The sequence below is a fragment of the Phyllobates terribilis genome, unplaced genomic scaffold, assembly GCF_046119375.1.
Source record: "Phyllobates terribilis strain yellow unplaced genomic scaffold, ASM4611937v1 Scaffold_3__8_contigs__length_932513732, whole genome shotgun sequence".
NCBI classification, from domain to species: domain Eukaryota; kingdom Metazoa; phylum Chordata; class Amphibia; order Anura; family Dendrobatidae; genus Phyllobates; species Phyllobates terribilis.
Genome location: NW_027362763.1, coordinates 364,114,221 through 364,138,256, shown reverse-complemented (window position 1 = coordinate 364,138,256; position 24,036 = coordinate 364,114,221). Strand labels below are relative to the sequence as shown.

General features: G+C 39.7%; 1 protein-coding gene across 8 annotated transcripts in view; it reads right to left on the bottom strand.

The window, feature by feature from the left end:
• DLGAP2 (DLG associated protein 2) overlaps positions 1-24,036 on the bottom strand; it is a 1,383,198-nt gene that overhangs the window by 759,848 nt on the left and 599,314 nt on the right. For 3 of the 8 annotated variants that reach the window (XM_073675368.1, XM_073675372.1, XM_073675371.1), the window contains exon 1: positions 8,703-9,212. The exons of the other annotated variants lie outside the window; for them this stretch is intronic. The gene's annotated coding sequence lies outside the window, so the exon portion shown is untranslated. Of the gene's footprint in view, positions 1-8,702; positions 9,213-24,036 lie in introns of those variants that run through there. 8 annotated transcript variants of the gene reach the window in all.

The following is a 24,036-nucleotide window of genomic DNA, read 5'->3' as shown; positions in this document are numbered from 1 at the left end:
TGGCGCAGCACGCGAGAAATCTTGGAGACGGGAGTGGGAAGTTCGGATTATGGAGGATTTTAGTTTTAAGTCATTGGCAGAACAGAGATCATGGGTAGCATGGTAGACTGTGACAAGGGAGGAGATGTAGGGGGGTACTGAAGCATGGAGCGCTTTGTGGATAAGCGTGATAAGTTTAAATTGAACTCTATATTGGATGGGCAACCAATGCAATGACTAGCACAGGGAAGAGGCATCGGTGTAGTGGTTGGCGAGGAATATGATCCTGGCTGCTGCGTTAAGGACGGATTGGAGAGGGGAGAATTTAGTAAGAGGGAGACCGATTAGTAGGGAGTTGCAATAGTCGAAACGAGAATGAATAAGAGCTACAGTAAGAGTTTTTGCTGAGTCAAAGGTGAGAAAAGTCCTGATTCTTGAGATTTTTTGAGGTGTAGATGACATGAACGAGCGAGTGATTTGATGTGAGGAGTGAAGGAAAGATCTGAATCAAAAATGACCCTAAGACAGCGGGCTTGTTGCTGGGGAATAATGGTTGAGCCACAAACGGAATGGCAATATCGGGTACAAGTAGATTAGTGGATGAAGGAAATATGAGTAGTTCAGTTGTTGACATTCAGTTTTAGACAGAGGGAGGACATAATGTTAGACACAGCAGAAAGACAATCACTGGTCTTTTGTAGTAATGCAGGGGAGATGTCCGGATTTAAGGTGTATAATTGGGTGTCATCAGCATAGAGATGGTACTGAAAACCAAATCTGCTGATTGTTTGTCCAATAGGACCTGTGTATAAGGAGAAAAGAAGGGGGCCTAGGACTGATCCTTGAGGAACCCCAACAGTAAGGGGAAGGAGAGAGGAGGAGGAGCCGGCAAAAGACACAGAGAAGGAGCGGTCAGAGACATAGGAGAAGACAAGGAGAGAAAAGTGTCCTTGAGGCCAATAGTGCGGAGCATAGTGAGGAGGAACTGGTGATCCACAGTGTCGAATGCTGCAGAGAGATCCAGTAGAATTAGCAGGGAGTAGTGGCCATTAGATTTAGCTGTTAGTAGATCATTAGAGACTTTAGTGAGGGCAGTTTCAATAGAATGTAAAGAGTGGAAACCAGATTGTAAAGGGTCAAGAAGAGAGATGTCTGAGAGATAGCGGATTAGACGGGAATGGACCAGGCTTTCCAGGAGTTTAGAGATAAATGGAAGAATGGAGACAGGTCTGTAGTTGGCCGTGCAGTTCTGGTCAAGGGATATTTTTTTAAGTAATGGATGTATGCTGGCGTGTTTAAAAGAAGAGGGAAAGATACCAGATGAGAGGGAGAGGTTGAAAATTTTAGTTAGGTGAGTTGTGACAGCTGGAGAAAGGGACTGAAGGAGATGTGAGGGAATAGGGTCACTCAGTGACTTTAAGCATAGCACTATTATAGGATGACACTTTTGCCACAAATCAGTTCCCAAAATTTATAATGGTCAATTGTAAGCGCTATTATTGTGAAGCACTTGTGTCTACAATTAACAAGCACACCTCGACTGTGGTCTCTGGAGCAGTGGAATCATGTTCTCTGTAGTGCACATCCTATGAAAATACATAATGCCTACTGGAAAATTTGATGGAGCAGTGATTTGGACAGAAAGTGTTTTTAGGGATTTGGATAGTTCCTTCTTTCTGGTGAAGGGTAAATTTAATTCTAAAATGTACATAGATATTTTAGACAATTGGATGCTTCAAACTTTGTGTCAGTAATTTTGAGGAAGAGTTTTTCTGTTTCAACTTGGATGTTCCATCAAGCATAGAGACATAGTCTGGTAAGTTTAGTGTGGAAGAGTTCAAATATTTTGTACAGAACTGTAATCTCAACTAAATGAAACACATTTGTGACAAGTTAAAGCACCAAATGCCAAGTGGACCCTCCAATCCAATATCATTACCTGATCTCACAAATACTCTCTTGGCTGAAACGGCATACATCTCTATAATCACACCTGTCTTGTTGAAAGACTTTTCAGAAGTTTAGAAGCTGTTTTAGCTACAAAAGATGGCCCAACTCTTTGGTAACACTCATTCTGTCACAATAGTATGTCCAATAATCTCATACTTTATATATCAGATTTTCAGATGTTCACATACCTTTTGCCATATAGTGCACATTGATTAGTTACAGCTGATTATGTATTTCACTTGTTTCCCATATAATGCTTAGTCTTAAAATATTGTCTATCCTTAAAATCACTATTGCTTCAATGCATCTAAGGTGAAGATTTTTGGTACTCGCAGTAATATCTCTTTCTCATAGCCTTCATTGGGGGACACAGGAACCATACATCTTAGAAAAAAATGTGACTCTTCCCAACAGGCTATACCCGGGCACCAAAACACCACGCTATTCAGTTACTGCTAAAGCAGTAGGAGGAGCCAACCCAATAACTCCAAAACAAGGGAAGATGCTGTGTTCTTCAATGGAGACTATGAGAAAGAAATTTTGCAGTGAGTACCAAAAATCTTCATTTCTTTTATGAGTCATTTGAGGACATCTTAAAGCAGTCTGCACGTAAGAACCTTCCACTAAGACTTACATCTCTAGATGCAAAGATAAGAGCTCCACAAAGATGTAGACTGAAAACTAAGTGGTTGCCCTATGGAAAAGAAGAACAGATGCCTTGAGGCATATGACCCAGGAGGCTTCTACCACACAGGAGTAGTCACATGTGCACTGGCAGGGAGCCCTAGCTTAGCCCAATCTTCTGCATTGGTAGATCAAAACCAGTGAACAATGATAGCTCTAGAGGTGGTCCGACGTCTCCAAGAGCATACTGGGATGACCAACGAGGCATTCAAACACAGCTGTGAGAGACAGATACAGCTGCACAGCTATGACAACATCAGGTTGTGTAAAAATCTCCAAGAACCTGTAAGAAATGTGTAAGAACCTCTGAAAGAGGGGCGAAGTGCCTAAGGGAAGGAGAGCAATCTCCACATTAATGTGGAAGGTGGAGAACAAGTTAAGGAGAAATGATGGTGCCAAACGCAAGACCACTCTCTCCTAGAGAACGAGAGAGACAGGTGATACTAAACTAAACTGAATATTTGAGTGTTGGCTTCCCAAGTGTAGCCTGTTGGGGAGGAGTCGTCATTTTTTTTCTAAGATGTATTCTTAATGTCAGCCTCCAGGTGGCAGCATATAACCCATGGTTTCTGTGTCCCCCATTGAAGCATCTGAGAAAAATAACTTTCAAAATAATCCAATGTGTCTCCATAGTTTCAGACAAATAATCCCACGGTTGTCAGATCTTGTTGTCTTCCTTTTTCTATCTGACTCCTTTGCTTTTTGGTAACCAAAAGACAGAAAAGGATAAATAATGTAGGTGAGTATATTCTTCAACATATTTCGCCAAAAAAAGGATTGACATGGTCTTATTATAAAATGTTACATATCACTTGAAGACTTTATTAAAAAAAAATAGAGTATTTCTAGTACTTAGTTCAGCTATATTTCCAGAATATGGATTATGCCAAGGATTAGATAGACATAAATGAAGAACCAATGGACTGGAGTGGACATCAAGACAAATTATTCACATGTTAAAGGGGCGTTTAATGCAATAAAAATGTTTTCAAATTGTAGCAATTTGTGAGACTAACATTTTTGTAATTTGAATTTATTAAAAATTCAGCTGGTTTTGACCACTATCTGCCGCATTGTTTTATTACCTGAAATTGACTTCACAGGAGAAAAGTCATCATGTGATTGGAGAAAATTGACTATTGTCTTTGTCTCCAAGCCAATCCCCTCCAATCCAGCCCCTTCAACAAATTCAGTTTTTTTAATAGCAGTGCTAATTCCATCTCACTCGCTGTCTGTTTCTCATTCCAGGTCTAATAACAGTGAGCAACCAGCAACCAGTCCTATGTATACTATTCTGGTGCCACCAATGAGCTGCGTCATGTAATCAAGTAACTGCAGAATTCTGGAGACACAGAAGGGAACATATTCATTCCCTCCCTCCCCAGTCGCTGAATTCACTCTAAGTCTCAAGAATTCTCCAGTGGGAGGTGAAAGGAAAGTGCAATATAAAGAATTGAAAATTAAAAGAGTACATTAAGTAATTGACAATTGTTTATCTAGATAAAAGATCACTCAGCTGTATCACTTGTAAAGAAGAAAAATTCATCCACTCCAATCCTACATTTATTTTGAAGCCATTCCCAACTCTTAAAGTCTCTAACCAGTAAAGGATTCTTGACTTTAAATCTATAAATACACTTGAAAGAAAATCAACATTTCAAAAGAATGATGTATTATTTATATTAAAATCCCAGCAGAAAAGGATTGACCTCTTGCAATCAATACTAAGCCTCTATTTTATGATGCAGATCTAAAAAAGGTAAGGACAAACAAAAAGTTAGAGCAGCACATTATTACAAGACCCGTGTTACCATCTAATATATATAGCAATTAAAATGAAGAGACAATCGAAATATACTAAGCCACTTTCAAAATGTCTTTTGGTCTTTTTGGGACAGGAAGTCGATAGTAAAAATAACTGCTGATATCCAAATATATACTATTAGCAAGCACTGTATACTGGGTGGTTTACCCATTAGCAGAAATAAGAGATGATCACATCATTCTAAATGGCCCGATCATGGACAGAAGAGTTGGTAGGTACGGGTGGGTCCTTAGTAACAAAAGCTAAAGAGATCTTTAGTAGCCATACCTAGTAGAATGCACTAGAACTAAGTGTACAACAGGCCCCAGCTACTACTTCATACCGTATGTACAAATTGATTAAACTAATGCACCGATAACCAATGCACAGATTATAATTAAGTCCCGACGACCCCGAGGAGCAGGTGTCCTTGTCTGCAGGGACGTCCTTAAACCTATTGCTCATGTGCCTACTGGAAAAATTTAGCTATTGCCACGTATGTTATTGACCATTTTCTTAGTAGTTTAGTATCAATTTTTTTTACTGCAGAAAATGAGCTGTTTGAATTACTATTAATAAAACCAAAGATTATTAACCCTTTAATTAAAAAAGTGCCATTTTATTAAGTTCCAGAAAAGTGGAGGTACAACTTATGTCCAACTAAAGGAGCCTAAAGAAGCAGTACTTGACTTTCTTTGTTGGCGTTCTTTTACAGTCGTCAGACACTGCATTAGACATGATATAGTATATCAATTTTCCATGGACTGTTCCTTAATTATAACATGTTGCTGTGAGAAGCCTATAATGAGAACATATATTTCAAGCTTAAGTCTTTTTTTGATACTTTTGTATTGTTACGCGTCTTTATATAAGTTGGATTCTCAAACACTGAACTATTTTAAACCATTTTTCAACTCTTTTTGCTTTGTATGCTTAATTCTTAATTAAATAGTACAAAAAAACTGAAGACCCAATAATAATCAATTAATTACTACCACCTTCATTTATATCTGTGGTTTACAGAAATCCATTCATATGTCGCAGAAAGAACTGCATTAAGATTTAAGGAACTGATAATTGGGGCTCATTCAGATGACTGTTTTTCAAGTACGAGTTATAACCATATCCATATTTTTCACAGATTTGAACACATACCCATTTCATTCTCCGGGGATATTTACATATCTGGTTTTGGGGGGACAAAGTTGCCAGTAATAGAAAAACTGAGATATGTTTGGTTTCTATCCTAGTTAGGGATCAAATTCACCCATTCGAGTCTATAAGGGGAGGAAGAACTCAAACAGAGCACTGATGACATCCTAGTTGTATCCTAGTGCTTTTCATTTTTCATGTTTGACCGATCAAAGAAGCTTAAGAAACCTCTATTAATTTTTTGCTGTATATGACAAAAAAACCTGATGAAACTCTGATGGTAGAAGCTGACCAAACACCGATGAAAATCTAATCCAAAACACTGATGGAAATCGGTCTAATTTTTGGCGTATAAAAAAAAATCAAGTTTGAATAAAGTCTCATAAATTTTAGTTGCAAATCTGCCATGAGTGTACAAACCCTTGTAGTTAAATTAATTTCAACAATGAATTTCCATCCTATATGAATGTACATATTAAGAAAAATGATCTTATTGTCACCAAGGGGCAGACTGCAGCTTAGTAATGTCACAGCACTTCAGGCTCTGATGTCACTTCGCATCTGTATTATCCAGATTTTAAAGAAAGTCTGAAGCAAAATAAGGTCAATGTGAGACTACTGCTCATCATACAGTCTGTGGATGAATATCTTCTCTTCAAGTACATGCAGGTTTTCTCTGTTAGAGATCACACTCTGTAAGATAACTGATTAAGGCATAATTAAGATAATCCAGACGTTTATTAGGTGATTGAAGAGAGTTCTGATTACTGGTTGTCCACATCAGACTAAACCTTTGGAGATGGAGGTATTGGAGGAGTAGACATCTCAATATAGCAAGGAAAACATGCTGGACTTCGTAGTTCATCAACAGTTGAACAAGTATAGGATAACTTAAGCTCTTTCCACATTTGCATTCTGGTTTATAATATTGTACTATATAAGAGTGTTGGTTCTTTCATACAATAACCATCATTGGCGCCTGAGGCACTCCAACGACTTATAATGGGGCATGTTGGATTCAGTCAAGGTTTGCGTCTTTTGACAAACAAGAATAGACATCTATTCAATGCTGTTCTTTTTTTCAAATCGAATGAGATTACCAATAGTTTTATTATAGGCAGAAGATGGGCAAAGAAAACTCCCAGTGTATTTGATGAAATATTTAAGTTAAACAAAACACAATGAAATGGCCATAAAGTAAAGCATAGCAGTCTCAACCCCGACAGGAATCATGCTACTAATATCAAATTCTTCCATGAGATTGATAAATCCAGAACATAAGTGAACTGTCTTACGCCATGTGCATCACATTTGCTTTCTGCTTTGTCAGGCAACCTGTAATGATGGTCTACAATCCATTACATCGCAATTTATAAGCCTTTCTTATAATGAAATAAAGAACATAAAGCTAATTTATTATAACCAAGGACATTATTGTAATATGTAATAACAAAAGACAGGGTTTAATTTGGTCTATACGTTCAATAGAGATGTGTCCACCCATGCCTTTTCTAAAATTTGGCTAAGGACTCCATTTTCACACTAAGCAACATCAACACAATATCGCAGCATGCTATCAAAACCGATAATTACAACTTTTAGGTGACCCACATAAACACATATAGCATAAACATCTTCCAGCAGAGTATTACAAAACTGTGTTTTCTTTAAAAAAAACAGAACCCCCACATCTTGTGATTTATGGAGGCAAGAGGAAAAGTAAGAAAGACACATCTGTATGAAAACATTTACGTAAGCCCTTCTTAGATGGCAATAAGAAACTATCAGTGTGCCATTGCTTAGTCTTTAATGTGAAGACTAGGTAATGCACATGAGGAAATCCTGTTAGGCAGATATAAATAATATACTAAACACAAACGACTAAAATCCAGGTACTTTGAATAATCTGATGCAGTAAATGTTAGAGAACTATGTTACATAACCTGTTGCTGGATAGTGTGTGATGTATGACGAATTATAAAAAATTGAGTCATTTGCCACATTGTACTAATGCTGGAGTCAATGAAAACACATCTAAACATACAGTGGTATGGAAGGACGCTAGCTTCCTAAAATAGAAGTATTGATGACGACAGTGAAAGATTAGCTCTCCCCATTACAACTTATGGCTGGTTCTTCCTACATGGATACTGGACATATGGTGGCTAAGTAGTTTAGGACATATAAAATGTATTTCCACTTGGATCCATTTATCACATAAACCAGTACTGCTTCCCCAAATGCTATTTATTAAAATCTAAGCTACACAAATGAATCCTTATTCCATAAACAGCATGATAAAGGTTTTAAGGGCTCAAACCGCAATTGAAAGCTACTCTGCAACTTACCCCGTTATTCACCGTACAATTTTCCTGACACCAGAACTAGTTCTGAACCTATGGTTTAAGCTTTGCAGCCTTCAAAGAGTGCCGTTAACCTCATGTTTCTACAATGCATGCAGAAAATCACAAGCACCCTGCGAAAAGCTCTGTCTGGTCCGCACAAGGTTTTAGGTCGCAATTCTGTCTCCAATGGCAGATTTACAGATGTCTCATTTCCATAACAATGCCTTTTGTCGTATGTCCCTTCAGTAGAACAAAAAAGTAGCTCTTTTAATTCACTGCTTATGTAGTGGGGTTAATACAAGGCATTGTTCACTTTGGCATTCATTGGCAAGCACAAGGTCTATCTGTCTATTTCCTTATTTTTTGTTCTCTTACAATACACCATCCCTTTATTTCTGCAGATCCCTTTGAACATTGAATGAGCAGCACACATTTGCCATCTGGAGCTGTAGGTGAGACAGATATTGCAAATAATACTAGCATAAAAGCAAACGGCAATGGACGAGCATGGTAAATGACTGCATTGGATGCCTCTGGAATTCATTCTCATCTGTCATTTTGCTACATTTGTGCAACATTGCACTGTAAATCAGCGTGAGAATCATCTTCATCTACAGATTGGCAGTGCCAGTATGCAGTCTCTCCAGTCGCTCGCAAGGTAAAGTGAAGAAATTGAAAATCTCAATCATGAACGGACTGAGCGTTAATTCACAAAATCTCTATATACGCAAGATTACAATATACAGTAAAAACAAAGTAAAACAAAAAAACAGTCATCATTGGCTTACCTTACAAGGCTAGAATATTGCTAGTGGCTTCCCAAACCAACATTGAGCTGGTCTGTAAATACGAATATGTACATTCTCTCCCCAGAATCACATAGATTGTAGAAAAACATGAAGGCCGGAGATTTCAATGTATGTATCCATGAAGCCAGTAATTCACAGCTGTTCCGTAGCTCTTTAGCAGCTCTGCAAAACAAGTACACTGCAGCACTGTGCAAAGCATAGGATTGCAATACATGTCCTATATATTCAAGTGCAACAGAAAACACGATGTGGAGCCTTGCTCCTTGTGGATGCGGGGCTTCTCCTGTAACAGCACAACGACTGCTCGCTCCTGCAACAGACTTACAAAATAGGATTTATGCATTCATTAAAGGATGATGTTATTTCCCGGGATACTAATTACATAGACCAGGTGCCTCTGTCTCCTGTTTTCCAGATAAGAGTCTGTAATTTCATTTCAGAAATGATCTACATTTAGACAGGAGAACCTATTGTGATGATATCATTTGCCTGAGTGGCCATAAATGGGCAATTTCCTATAAAACGTCACTGCCACTGACGACACAGCTCTTTATAATGGAGTGAGCAGGGTGGATGATAGGGTCCCATCAATCTCCAGAAGCTTTGGCTGCTGCAATAGCATGAATCTCGTAAGAACGTTTACAAGGCTGCAAAAGCTGCAGCATGAACGCTGAATATTTCATCTTTGAAGATGTTACAGTGTGAGAAAAAAAAAATGCTGCTGGAATTCCTAAAAAAAATCAGACCCAAAAATATCAGGAGACAAACCCAAGACACGAACCACGTGATTTAATTAGACCTACAGTGACCACACTTTCAGTTGACAGGTACTATGAGTACTGTAGAAGTCATTCTTTAGGGACATCCCTATCCCATATACATATATATATATATATATATACTGCCTGGTTTACGTCTTTGCATTTATTGTTTAAATAGTCATTGTACATTTTCAGAAACTGTCCAACTAATGGACAGAACAAAGGACTAGCGTAATCGCTTTCTCTATCATTGAGTAGATTGTGGATCAATTCAATTGCGGCCCAGGGAACATCTTCTTATTCCTCAATTAGGGCAGCACCGAATATTGACTTATAGGCAGCTCAAGGGGAGAAAGTTCTAAACCTTAGAGGAACTCATTGGCTCTGAATCTGATGTCGTATCAGCAATTTTTCCAGCCGTTCACCTATGACCGCTCTGCTCGCACCTAATTTGCCGCTAAGCATGTTTTTAGCACGGGTTTACATGTATCCCAGTTTGTTAAACCATTGGAAGCATTTTAATGCTACCACATGAAGGCAGGCAGACAGGTTAAAATTTATAAGCTTATTCCTCCTTCTCTCAATAAAAAGCTGGGGACGCCAGGGAAGTAACAAGGCTGTCATGGTCAATTATGAAAAGTCTAAAAATGTATAACAGCGTTCAGTGAAACAGACTGCTCTGCTGGTAAACCGCTGCTGGGAGGCAGCTTCAAGACTGTCACTCGAATTGATACCGTTTGCCCTTAAGGAGCAACTTTCCCCATTCCTGACATGTCTGTTTTAGTAAATAGCCATATCCAGCATGTAATAACAATTCAGGAGCATGTTTTATTAGAACGTGACATTGTGTTATTCCTCCAATAAGTGTATGAATAAATTGACAAGTGAGTGGTACCAGTTTAGGGTACAAAAAATATGCACCACATGTGGTTGGAACTCTTGTACCTCATTATTTTTTACTTGTATGTCTTTTTTTCTTATGCAGGCATTGCTATATTTTGTTGATAATACAGCATTGATTTGTGGTTACCACCTTTGTATTATTATCATCTATTAACCCGTGTTTTCCCGTCTCCCTCTTTTCCCCATCTCCCGCTCCCCTTCAAACCCTTTTCTGTGTCTCACACTCGATGTGCTGCTATTTTGATGTATTGTGCAATTTTTTCTCGTTTACGTGTATTCAGTATTTTGCTATTATATACCTCACATAGAGGAAAGACTTTTTAGGGATAGCTATTTGGCCACTTTTGGGTTTTCTGTTTCAACTAATTTTAACTTTTTAATATTTAGTCTTTTAATCCTTCCCTTAATGTGGATTGAATAAAAATTACCTTTTACTAACAAAAATCTATAATTCACAAAAAGCCTCTACTAGGAGAGGATTTTTCACTGGATTTTTATTTTACTCTAAACTTCAATTTTCCCGCTTCCACCGATTCCGGAACAGTTTTTCTTTTTCTTCTGTGCCCCTCTGTTCCAAAGTTATGCCCCCTGGTAATAAAGGTGCAAATTGTCCCTTCAATCTACTGGGCGTGTACCACAGAATTTCTCAGTGGGCACTGCCATGTTTTGATTGGCCGCATCAGAGGTGAAAAAGCAAATGCCCATTGAGAAATTCTATGGTATACGCCCCATTGGTTGAAGAGAGGATTTGCTCCTTTATTACCAGAGGGTAATACCTTTGGGACAAAGGGGCACAGAAGAAAAAGAAAAACTGTACCAAAATTGGTGGAGCAGCTCTTATTGGAGGAAGTGATCAGTTTAAATTAGAAAAAAATCTTGTGATAGGTCCTTTTTAATAAAACTTTATATAGATTGTATACTGAATCAGTAATTAAAAAGTTAAAATATAAAGAAAAAGTATAAGAAAAAAAATAACCCCACATAGATCAAATACAATACCACTGACTAGCAGGACAAAGGAACAATAATGGTATACACTTCCTTCATTGAAACTTCCAGGGGTAATAACCCTGTATGTTGAGGTTATTTTTTCACTTGGGCTATAGAAATACATTACTTTTTCATCTTTTCTTGCTGTATTTATGAAATATATATGTGTTGGCTATCTAAAGTTACCTAATTTTTTTCTGCAACATAACAGGTGCATGTGTCGTGTACAGAGTATAAGCTGATAAACCTATAGGTGGCTTGGTATCTGGTTATCTAATAATGTCATAAGAATTTTCAATGCTTGGTTAATCTTCACCAATATATTAGTAGTTGGGGTGTACAGTAATATCTTTAAAGGGGAATTCCATCCAGAGACATTAATCAGCTATCCATTGTGCATGCTTAATTGCCTCTCCGTACAAACTTCCTATAAGGGTATGTGTATACGATCAGGAGCCGCTGCAGGTTTGAAGCTACGTGTTATTCAGCGTCAAACCCGCAGCGTCCAGATGTTACAGCATAGTGGATGAGATTTCTAAAAATCCCAGGTCCACTATGCATCTGGGCACCCGCGGAAACTGAGCCTCTTTCAGACCCGCAGCATGTCAATTTCTCTTGTGGGTCCGCTAATGGATTTCCCCATAGACTAACTTTTATGAGGACAGTCTGCATGTGAAAAGAAAAAATCGCCCCTCTCATTTGCATTAAATGAGGGTGGAAGCCGCTCGGCTATTCAGCTGCATCGGGGCCGCAGGCGGCTCCTGACTGTGGGCACATACCCTATAAAAGGTTTTGCAGCTGGGAGGAATGGGGACAGTTACTAAATGTGTCTGGCTAGAATACCCCTTTTACACCTTCCTACATGTATGTCACATGTAGGGTACGGGTGTATGGAGTAGGCTCTAATGCTGAGCCTACGCCATACAAAGAGGTTGACGGCTGTGTTATACAGACTGCATCTGCTCCAAAAGCAGTTGTATAACCACATGGATGCAGATGTCCATTTCTGAGAGCTGTATTTGAGATCATTGATCCAGGGTAGGGATCCTTAAAGATGCAATTTCAGGGTGGTGAGAAGTTATCATGAAGGCCTACTGAAGGTCCCTATTACTGCCATCCTGGTACTTCTCGTCAATAAAAGTTTAATTCACCCCCTTTTCCCAATCCAAAAATGAAGAAATTAAAAACCAGGGGAGGAGTCCTGAGGAGATAATTTGCATATTCCCACTGCATTTTGGGGTAAGTGAAGAGTCTCCGCGAGCTCAAAGAACACTGGATTTTGGCTGTTGGAGCTGAAAAGAGGACATCGGTAAACCAGGGGAGGAGTCCTGAGGAGATAATTTGCATATTCCCACTGCATTTTGGGGTAAGTGAAGAAAGAGTCTCCGCGAGCTCAAAGAACACTGGATTTTGGCTGTTGGAGCTGAAAAGAGGACATCGGTAAAACCAGGGGAGGAGTCCTGAGGAGATAATTTGCATATTCCCACTGCATTTTGGGGTAAGTGAAGAGTCTCCGCGAGCTCAAAGAACACTGGATTTTGGCTGTTGGAGCTGAAAAGAGGACATCGGTAAACCAGGGGAGGAGTCCTGAGGAGATAATTTGCATATTCCCACTGCATTTTGGGGTAAGTGAAGAAAGAGTCTCCGCGAGCTCAAAGAACACTGGATTTTGGCTGTTGGAGCTGAAAAGAGGACATCGGTAAAACCAGGGGAGGAGTCCTGAGGAGATAATTTGCATATTCCCACTGCATTTTGGGGTAAGTGAAGAGTCTCCGCGAGCTCAAAGAACACTGGATTTTGGCTGTTGGAGCTGAAAAGAGGACATCGGTAAACCAGGGGAGGAGTCCTGAGGAGATAATTTGCATATTCCCACTGCATTTTGGGGTAAGTGAAGAAAGAGTCTCCGCGAGCTCAAAGAACACTGGATTTTGGCTGTTGGAGCTGAAAAGAGGACATCGGTAAACCGCGCGCCCACTGGCGCGCGCATTTTTAAGCTTTTTTTTTAAGCTTTTTTCACTGTTTTCAGAACACTAACAATAAGAACATGGAAGAGTCCAGGAGCCATTTGGTGAGCTGCATATCCTGCTACATGTTCACAGACTTGCCAGTGGAAAAGCCAAACTTCACATGCCAGAAATGCAAGCTTGTGTCCCTGTTGGAGGAAAAGTTGCGAAATCTAGAAGAGAGGTTAACTACCTTGAAAATCATTAAGGAAGGTGAAGAGTTCTTAGACAGAGCAGAATTATCTCTTCATGATTCAGAAAGAGAAGAAATTCGAACTGCACCTGATGAAATGGAATGGAAGCATGTGACCCACAGAAGCTGGAGGATCGAGAGGCAGTCAGCACCCATACTGCTCAGGAACCAGTACCAGGCGCTCACGCAGGAGAACCATGAAGAAATACAGCAAAATAAGACTTTGCCAGCAATGAATAACCTTGTAAGCCCTCAGAATCCTCCTGGATGGAGAAAGAAGAATGTTGTGAAGAAAAAACGGAGAGTGGTGGTCATGGGGGATTCCCTGTTAAGAGGAACAGAGGCCGCTATCTGCAGACCAGACATAACCTCAAGAGAAATGTGCTGTCTTCCAGGAGCAAAAATTAAAGATGTGTCTGACAGGATATCAAGACTCTTCAGACCTACAGATCACTACCCATTCCTGCTAATACATGTGGGGACAAATGACACCGCAAGAAAGGACCTGGTAACCATCTGCAGTGACTTTGAAGACTTAGGCAAGAAAGTGAAAGAATTGGGAGCGCAGGTGGTCTTCTCATCCATCCTCCCAGTGGATGGCCATGGAACAATGAGGTGGAATAAGATTCTACAGGTGAACAACTGGCTACGTCGATGGTGCCGTCAACAAGGATTTGAATTTCTGGATCACGGAATGAATTACCTATACGATGGACTACTTGCTAGAGATGGGGTGCACCTTACGAAGACTGGAAAACATGTATTTGGAAGTCGCCTTGCTACACTCATCAGAAGAGCTTTAAACTAGAACAATGTGGGAAGGGAAGCAAAAGGCCAGAAAAAGCCATACAGCTGACAAATACTATTGAGATCTCTGCTACTGGAAGTGGAAAGGAAGAACAAAGACAAAACAATTTAAATAATAAAAATATGGGAGGAAGAGAAACCAATCACAAACTAAAATGTTTTTATACAAATGCACAAAGCATGGGCAACAAACAAGGAGAATTGGAACTACTAATGCAGGAAAAGGAATATGATGTCATTGGAATCACTGAAACTTGGTGGGACGATACACATGATTGGAATAAAAGGCTAAAAGGATACAACTTATTTGCAAGAAACAGACTTGATAAACGAGGAGGAGGTGTTGCATTGTATGTTAGAAAAGCGTATATCTGCACAGAGATTGAAGCTTCAGAGACTGGGAGTTCTGTGGAAACTGTTTGGGTAAGAATACAAGGAGAGAACAACGGAAAGGACACCATTGTATGCATTTACTACAGGCCACCTGGGCAAGCTGAAGATATGGATGAACTCTTTATGTATCAAATGACCAAGTTCTCCAAAAAATATGACGTAGTGGTCATGGGAGATTTCAACTATCCAGACATTTGTTGGGAATCTCTCTCAAGTAAAACTAACAGGTCAAGCAAATTCTTATCCTCTCTTGCTGACAACTTTATCTTCCAAAAGGTAGGGGAGAAAACAAGGGGATCTGCTACTTTGGATCTAATCCTTATAAACAGGGAGGAAATGGTTGAGGAGGTAAAGGTGGCTGGGACCCTAGGAGGCAGCGATCATGCTATTATAGAATTTTGGATAACTAGAGGAGGAAGACATGTGAAGACTCAAACTTCAAGGTTAGATTTTAGAAAGGCAGATTTTAAGAGACTCAGAAAGAGAATAGGAGGGATGCAATGGCTGGATGTCCTTAAGGACAAAAATGTCCAGGAAGGATGGGAAATTTTTAAAAATGAAATTCTCAAAGCACAATCGTTAACAATCCCGAAAAGTAGGAAGAATGGGAAGCATTTAAGGAAACCAGGATGGATGAACACAGAACTTAAACACATGCTAAAAAGAAAGAAAGAAATGTTTATTAAATGGAAAGAGGGAGGCATATCTAAAGAAGATTATAATGCAGTCTGCAGATCCTGCAGGGCACGTATCAGGTTAGCTAAAGCTGACAATGAATTAAGGCTTGCAAGAGATGTCAAAAGCAATAAAAAAGGATTTTGGGGGTATGTCAAAAGTAAAAGAAAAGTCAAAGATGCTATAGGATTTTTACAGGATGAAAATGGAGAAATGGTAAGAGAGGATGTTGAGAAGGCCGAACTTTTTAATTCCTATTTTGCATCTGTTTTCTCTCAGAAAGAAAATGTAACATCAACTGATCTTCACTGTCCTTTTAAAGGAATAGAGGAATCCAAGTTATCTGTAAACAGAAAGATTGTGAGGGAATATTTAGCTAACATAAATGAGTTCAAGTCTCCAGGTCCAGATGAATTACACCCCAGAGTACTGAAGGAGATCGTAGAAGAAATTTTAGAACCACTCTCCATAATCTTTGAAAATTCTTGGAGAACAGGAGAAGTCCCAGAAGACTGGAGAAGAGCAAATGTTGTTCCTATCTTCAAAAAGGGGAAGAAGGTGGACCCAGGGAACTATAGGCCGGTGAGTCTGACTTCTATACCAGGAAAGATCTTTGAACAAATTATTAAACAACATGTATGTAAGTACATGGATAAGAATGAAGTGATTAACCAGAGTCAGCATGGGTTTGTAACTAACAAGTCATGTCAGACTAACTTAATTTCCTTCTATGACAGAATCACTGACTGGGTGGATCAGGGAAATGCTGTAGATATAGTATATCTTGACTTCAGCAAAGCATTTGACAAAGTATCTCACACCATCCTTATTGAAAAAATGACCAAGTATGCAATGGACCAGGCAACTGTTAGGTGGATTCATAACTGGCTTAGTGATCGGACTCAAAGGGTGGTTGTAAATGGCTTCACATCCAGCTGGATGAATGTCTCAAGTGGGGTACCACAGGGCTCCGTCCTTGGACCTGTATTGTTCAACATCTTTATCAATGATTTAGATGAAGGAATTGAGGGTAAACTGATTAAATTTGCTGATGACACAAAGATAGGAGGGATAGCTAATACTAGGGAAGAGAGAGAGAGGATTCAAAAAGACCTAAATAAACTGGAGCAGTGGGCAGCAACCAACAGAATGGTTTTTAACAGGGAAAAATGCAAAGTACTACATCTGGGCAATAAAAATGAAAAAAGCATATACAGAATGGGAGGAATAGAGCTAAGCAACAGTACATGTGAAAAAGACTTAGGTATACTAATAGATCATAGACTGAACATGAGTCAACAGTGTGATGCAGCAGCAAAAAAGGCAAATACAATTCTGGGATGTATTAACAGAAGCATACAGTCTAGATCACGTGAAGTCATTATCGGTCTTTACTCCTCTTTGGTCAGACCTCATCTGGAATACTGTGTACAGTTTTGGGCACCACATTTTAAAAAAGACATAGACAAACTGGAGCAAGTTCAGAGTAGAGCGACCAGAATGGTGACTGGTCTGCAAACCATGTCCTATGAGGAACGGTTGCAGGATTTGGGAATGTTTAGCTTGCAAAAAAGAAGACTGAGAGGAGACTTAATAGCTGTCTACAAATATGTCAAGGGCTGTCACATTGTAGAAGGATCATCTTTATTCTCATTTGCACAAGGAAAGACTAGAAGCAATGGGATGAAACTAAATGGGAGGAGACACAGATTAGATATTAGAAAAAACTTTTTGACAGTTAGGGTGATTAATGAGTGGAACAGGCTGCCACGAGAGGTGGTGAGTTCCCCTTCAATGGACGTCTTCAAACAGAGGCTGGACAGACATCTGTCTGAGATGATCTAGTGAATCCTGCTTTGAGCAGGGGGTTGGACCAGATGACCCAGGAGGTCCCTTTCAACTCTACCATTCTATGATTCTATGATTCTATGAAAAAAAAAAAAAAAAAGTATATTTTAAATAGCTGCATCCATAAAGCATGATCTATCTATATGTAAAATGATTTAGACCATACGGTAAATGGCATAAATAAAAAAAATAACAGTGACAGAATTGTCAATTTTTGGTCAACACATCTCTCCAAAAAATTGCAATAAAATGCAATCAAAGTGTCTTATGTACCCCAAAATAGAAACAAGAAAAGATCCTGCTACACAATGCAAAAAACCCAAGTGCCCACACAGCTCCACAGACATGTTTCTGGGCATGAGTGTTGTAATAGTAAAATAAAAAAAAAAGTCTTAGAAAATGGCAACACAAACCAAATTTATTTTTACAAAATTCTAAATTTCTCTTAAAGCACTGAAATGCAAAAAAATAAATGTAAGTATTGCCGTAATCCGACTAACCTGAAGAATCATGTTGTCAGGTCATTTTTAACACTTGTTAAATTCCGTAAAATTGAAGCCCAAAACACTATGTTGGAATTACCTTTTTTTCATCATTACAAGCCCTTATGAATTATTTCCCCATTGTTCAGTACAAAAAATGAGTCCTCATACGGATGTCGATAGAAAAATGAAAATGTTGTGGAACAGAGGGAGGAAAAAAATGAAAGCATGAAAATGAAAAATAGCTCAATCGGAAAGGGGTTAAGTAGGGTAGGCTACAAACACTGTTGTATATTAGTACTTTATTTTTTCTACGCATCAGGTATAGGAAAGTCTTTGCTGCTCATAGCACTTTAAAGTGAGGTTGTACCGCACTCTTTTAGCCCATAATGTTGTTTTATAGTTTCGTTTCCACTTAGATCAGTTTATAATACAATCAATCCTATTTTTATCCTATTGGGACCTTTAGTATGGCTTAGCTGGCGAGGGGAAAAAGAATATTGATGAGTGTTGCCTTTTCTTGAATGTAAATCTTACTTAACACAGAAGCTAAGAGACCAAGCAGGGATGTAGTGATTGTCAGACCAATATATACAAAAGTAATATAAAACTACAAATCTGTCAGCATAGTGCTGTTGCAGACTCAGCAACTGGAATTTTCCATTGGTCAAGGACTTTCAAAGACAATAGTTATGACTCACTGTTTTTTTACATGGCTAGAAATTTTTCTCCTCCATTTAAAAAAAACAAACATTTGAAATAATTTGACAATTGCAGTACAAGTTACATACAGCATAAACATGATTATATTTTCAAGGACCATATTAATATAGCTAAAGCCACAAAATAAATTATCCTATAAGTATTCTTCCGCCATAAAAATGCTGCACACTTCTGTTCTCCAAAGATGAATCTGACCTGTTTACTTAAATATCTTAATCCAGCTTTACAATAAATTGCTTGAATCATAGTAATCATCCTGGTTTCTGGTGATAGGAAGGAGGGACTGGGTAGTGTCATTACTTGGTGCAAGACGTAGCGCAATGACTGTAAAGCTCCTCCACCAGAAGGACATCGATGATTATATAATAATTTTATCTACAAGGAACTAGAAGGATATCTACGTTACAGAGGACGACGGAGAACCATTGATATCAATCAATATTTACACAAGATAGGCCATAATTAGATCAGTGATGGTCCGACCATTGGGACCTTTCGAACACCAGAACGGTGCATATTTATCTCAGTTAGGATGGACCAGCAATGCACATACTCGACGATAGCTCCATACATTTCCTTTGGGGCTGTTAGAGAAATCTGAATACATCGGCCCGGCAGTCCCATACAAAAGGAATAGTATGTGCATTGCTGCTCTCTTCTAATGGGATTAAAAGTGCCGCTTTCTGATAATCAGTGGGGGTCTTTTGGCTAGGTGATAACTTGCTCCAACCGGACAACCCATTTAAGTGTTATGCTTAATATTCCAATGTCAATTGGATAATAAAAAATCGAAACAATTTAAGACATTAGTTTCATTTAATTCTTCTACCCAGCATCCAATTTATTTCATGTTACATTAACCCCTTTCCAACCACATCAGTAATAGTAAGTACCTGCGCCCTGGGCTTTATGGACCAGCTATGTACTACTACGTGTGCGGCGATCGCGCCCGCACACAAGTGGTGCTGGGCGATCGCCGCCGGGTGTTAGCTGATTGTCACAGCTGACACCCCGTTCTATGTCATGACAACATCCAGGTCACCAGGAGGCAGGACGTTACCTTGGTCATGCGCAGTGCATGACCAAAGCAATGTCTCCCTGTGTGCAGCGCTGACAGGCTGCATGGCATAGGGAGCTGCTGCCCTCTATGCTATACAGCCCATCAGGCTGCAAAAAGTGAAAGTTCTATAGTGGGACAATGTGTAAAAGAAAAAAAAAGGGTAGGAAAGTGAAAAAAATAAATAAATAAATTGTAAAAATATAAAAAAAAAAAATGAAAAAAATAATCCACAAAAAATAAAAATATATTGTACCCATAATATTTGTAATGAAAAAAATAAAAAAAACAATAAAAGTACACATATTTGGTATCGCCGCATCCGGAACGACCTGACCTATAAAACTTTCCCACTAGTTAACCCCTTTAGTGAACACGGTAAAAAATAGATAAAAAAAGAAGCAAAAAACAATGCTTTATCATCATACCGCCAAACAAAAAATGAAATAACACGTGATCAAAAAGACAAATGTAAATAAAAATGTTACCGCTGAAAACGTCAAAACGTCATCTTGTCCCACAAAAAAACAAGCCACCATACAGCTCCATCATCCGAAAATTAAAAAAGTTATAGCTCTCAGAATAAAGTGATACAAAAAATTATTTTTTCTAGAAAATAGTTTTTATTGTGTAAAAACACCAAAACATAAAAAAACTATATAAATGTGGTACCACTGTAAACCTACTGACCCGAAGAACAACGCTGCCTTATCAATGTTACCACACACGGAGCAGCATAAAAATAACAAAAAAAACAATTCCGGAATTGCTGTTTTTTGTTTATTCTGCCTCCCAAAAATCGGAATAGAAAGCGAACAAAAAAAGGCACGTGCCCAAAAATGGTACCAATAAAAACGTCAACTTGTCCCACAAAAAACAAGCCATCACATGACTCTGTCAGCCAAAATATGGAAAAATTATAGCTCTCAAAATATGGCAATGCAAAATCTAGTCTTCTCAAAAAAAAGCGTCTTTAAGTGTGTGACAGTTGTCAATCATAAAAACCCGATATGAATCTTGTATTTCTGTAACCGCACCGACTCGAAGAGTAAAGTCGTCTTATCACTTATACCACAAGAGGAACGGCGTAAAAAAATAAACTCTAGGGTTAGGGTTGTGCTAGGGTTAGAGTTGTATTAGGGTTGGGGTTAGGGTTGTGCTAGGGTTAGGTTTGGGTTAGGGTTAGGGTTGGGCTAGGTTTAGGGTTGGGGCTAGGGTTAGGGTTGGGCTAGGGTTAGGATTGGGTTATGGTTAGGGTTGGGGTTGTATTAGGGTTGGAGTTAGGGTTGGAATTTTTTCAAAAGTAAAGAAAAAAAAAATGACGATATGGCGACCAGTGGTGAGCGCAAGTGCTCGCTACTTGTGTTTGCATCGGGTGCTCGGGTATGCACTGAGTATCGTAGGTGTTTGAGTGAAATGCACGAGTCTCTGCCCTATATGCTTCGCGGCCAAAAAAAACATTGCTGGGATTGCCTGCCGTGCACGAGCAATCCCTGCATGTTTTTTTTTTGGTTGTATAACAACCGTGAAACATGCGGGGCGGGGACTCGAACATGTCACTCGAGCACCCGTGATACATGGTGCATACCCGAGTACTTGATGCAAACTCAAGTATCGAGCACTTGACAACTTATTCAATATGATGACCTAATGTTATCAAATTCTGTCGTACCTCTGGGTTCAAAATGTACATTATACCGCTTGATAAAATCCTTGAGGGGTCTAGTTTCCAAAATGGAGTAAATTGTGGGGGGTTTCCACTATTTAGGCACATCGAGGGCTCCAGAAATGCGTCATGGTGTCTGCTCTTGATTCCAGCCAATTTTGCGTTCAAAAAGTCACACAGTGCTCCTTCCCTCCTGAACCCTGACATGCGCCCAAACAGTGTATTTTCCCCACGTATGGGGTATCGGTGTTCTCAGGGGAAATTGCACAACAAATTTTGGGTCCATTTTTTCCTGTTACCCCTGCAAAAATAAAAAAATTTGGGTCTAAAGTAACATTTTTATGAAAAAAGGTAAATGTTCATTTTTTTCTTCCCCATTCCAAAAAATTCCTGTGAAGCACCTGAAGGGTTAATAAACTTCTTGAATGTGGTTTTGAACACCTTGAGGGGTGCAGTTTTTAGAATGGTGTCACTTGTGGACATTTTCTGTCATAAAGACCCCTCAAAGTGACTTCAAATGTGATGTGGTCCCTAAAAAAATGGTTTTGTAAATTTTGTTGTAAAAATGAGAAATCGCTGGTCAATTTTAACCCTTATTTTGTGCTGATGTAAAGTAGACATGTGGGAAATGTTATTTATTAACTATTTTGTGTGACATATCGCTCTGATCTAAGTGAATAAATATTCAAATTTTCAAAATTTTCACCAAATATCCGATTTTTTCACAAATAAACGCAAAGTGATATCGAAGAAATTTTACCACTATCATGAAGTACAATATGTCATGAAAAAACAGTCTCAGAATCAGGGGGATCCGTTGAAGCGTTCCAGAGTAATTACCTCATAAAGTGACAGTGGTCAGAATTGTAAAAATTGGTCCGGTCATTAATGTGCAAACCACCCTCGGGGGTAAAGGGGTTAAAAAAAAGTCAAAATCTGAAAATTTTGTGCATCAAAAAGGAAAACATTTCAAGCAACATAATTTATCATTATGTAAGACAGGTATATTTGGTAAAAAATATATTTATTATTATATTATTTATATTATTATTATTATATATTATTTACAGGTATATTTATTTCTATTGAAATAAAAAAATAAGTTTTGATTCCTGTTTGTGAACATGAGGCCCCAAAAGCCAGAAAAAAATGATTAGGCTAGATGTGCTAATTACAGTTGTATCTGGAATGCTGTGTGACCATTTTTCCATGGTCTTTGACTGCTAATGAGGTTGACCTGTGGTCAGCTAATAACCAATGTCTTACTACCTCTTCTGCAGGAGTAATAGGGTACTTTGATGACTCCAGGTTACATTTGTAGCTCTCCTTTATTCATAAAGAGTTGGGATTTATCTGAGTGCAGAATACAGATTTTTTGTAATTCACGCCACACAAATTCAGCAAGATGGCGGTCATTTTTCTGAACCATAGAGGGCCAACAAAAAGATAAAAAAACCTCTAATACTCACCTCTCATCTTTCTGTCACCTCCACTGCATGCTCTCCCCCATAGGGTCTTAGCTGCCTATTTTTATCAACACTGCACACTGAAACCTTGCGCCTCTTTGCACTATGCTAAGGATGTTTCTGTGCATGAGTGTCGTAAAACTGTGGCAGCATCATGTGCTGTGCTGTGGACTTGTGTTGTGACCTTACGACAGGCACTCTAGGCTGGGACCTCCTCCATGACTAGGCCCAGACCCTAGTTGCTACCAGAAGACCCACCATAGTGTACAGATGCCTGGGGTTTCAGGCGGTAAGGAGAGGTGCCGAGGACAGTATGGGAGACAATGAACAATGGAGGAGAACAAAGGTTTTTTCTTGTCTACATTTTATATTTATTATGCTCTAGGGTCTCTCCAGACCCTGAAGCATAATAAGGGACATTTGAATGTCCCGGTAAAATCCAGTGGATTTGGTGAATTTGAATCTCGTCAGATCTACTCATGACGCGCCCCTGGGCCTGTGTCGCGCTGCGTTGCGCACGCGGGAGCTTACCCGGAGCCGGATCTCTTGAGGGTTGTAGTCTCGTGGCGGTGACCCGGTCCGTGCCCAGGGAGTCAAACTGAGCGGCGATGTAACAGCGGTAGATGCAGGACGACTACGCCACCCGTTGAATGCAGCTATGGAGCTGCCGCTGCAGGACAGTCCGCTGAGGCCGGTGGATGGATGGTGCAGCGTAGATGGTATAACCCCCAACGGGAGGGGTATGGCCTCAGGGCAGCAGATGTGGATGATGGGGGTAGCAGGAACCACTCAGAGACGGTGCGGTGTAATTCAGGGTCTTTACTGGTAACAACGATAGACCCTCCCGGAGTACTTGCTAGTGAACGGGGCCTGGTCAGTCCTTGAGCAGATGGGATCTCCCCTGGCCAGGCGGAGTTGTAGGCCTCCCAAACTGACTGTACTCTTCTGGCTACCTTGCTAGAAGCGGATATAAGTAGCCCACGTCCCTGAGTGTACCGTGTGGTGCTCACCCGTATGGCCGGTGACTCAGGGCCTTCTAATGGCTTCCGCTCCACGATGGCGGTGCTGGTCCCACGCGTGTGACCGTGCCTTCGGGTTTCTGGGCCTGAGGACCTGAAATCCCCTGCCGGTCGGCTTCTGCTGCTGGGTAAGAGTTAGTCCCCACAGCCTCGGACGCCGGGTCCGGTAAGAAAGCTTCTCAGTCAGGGCGAGCTCTGCAGCTGCCTGCCCCTGACTCGTAGTAATATTGCTCCCAATGAGCTTCTGCTGTTTCTTCCTATGCTGCTTCTCTGTCTCTACTCTCCTTGACTGACTAACCCTGCCTCAGCCCAGGGTTTATACAGGGG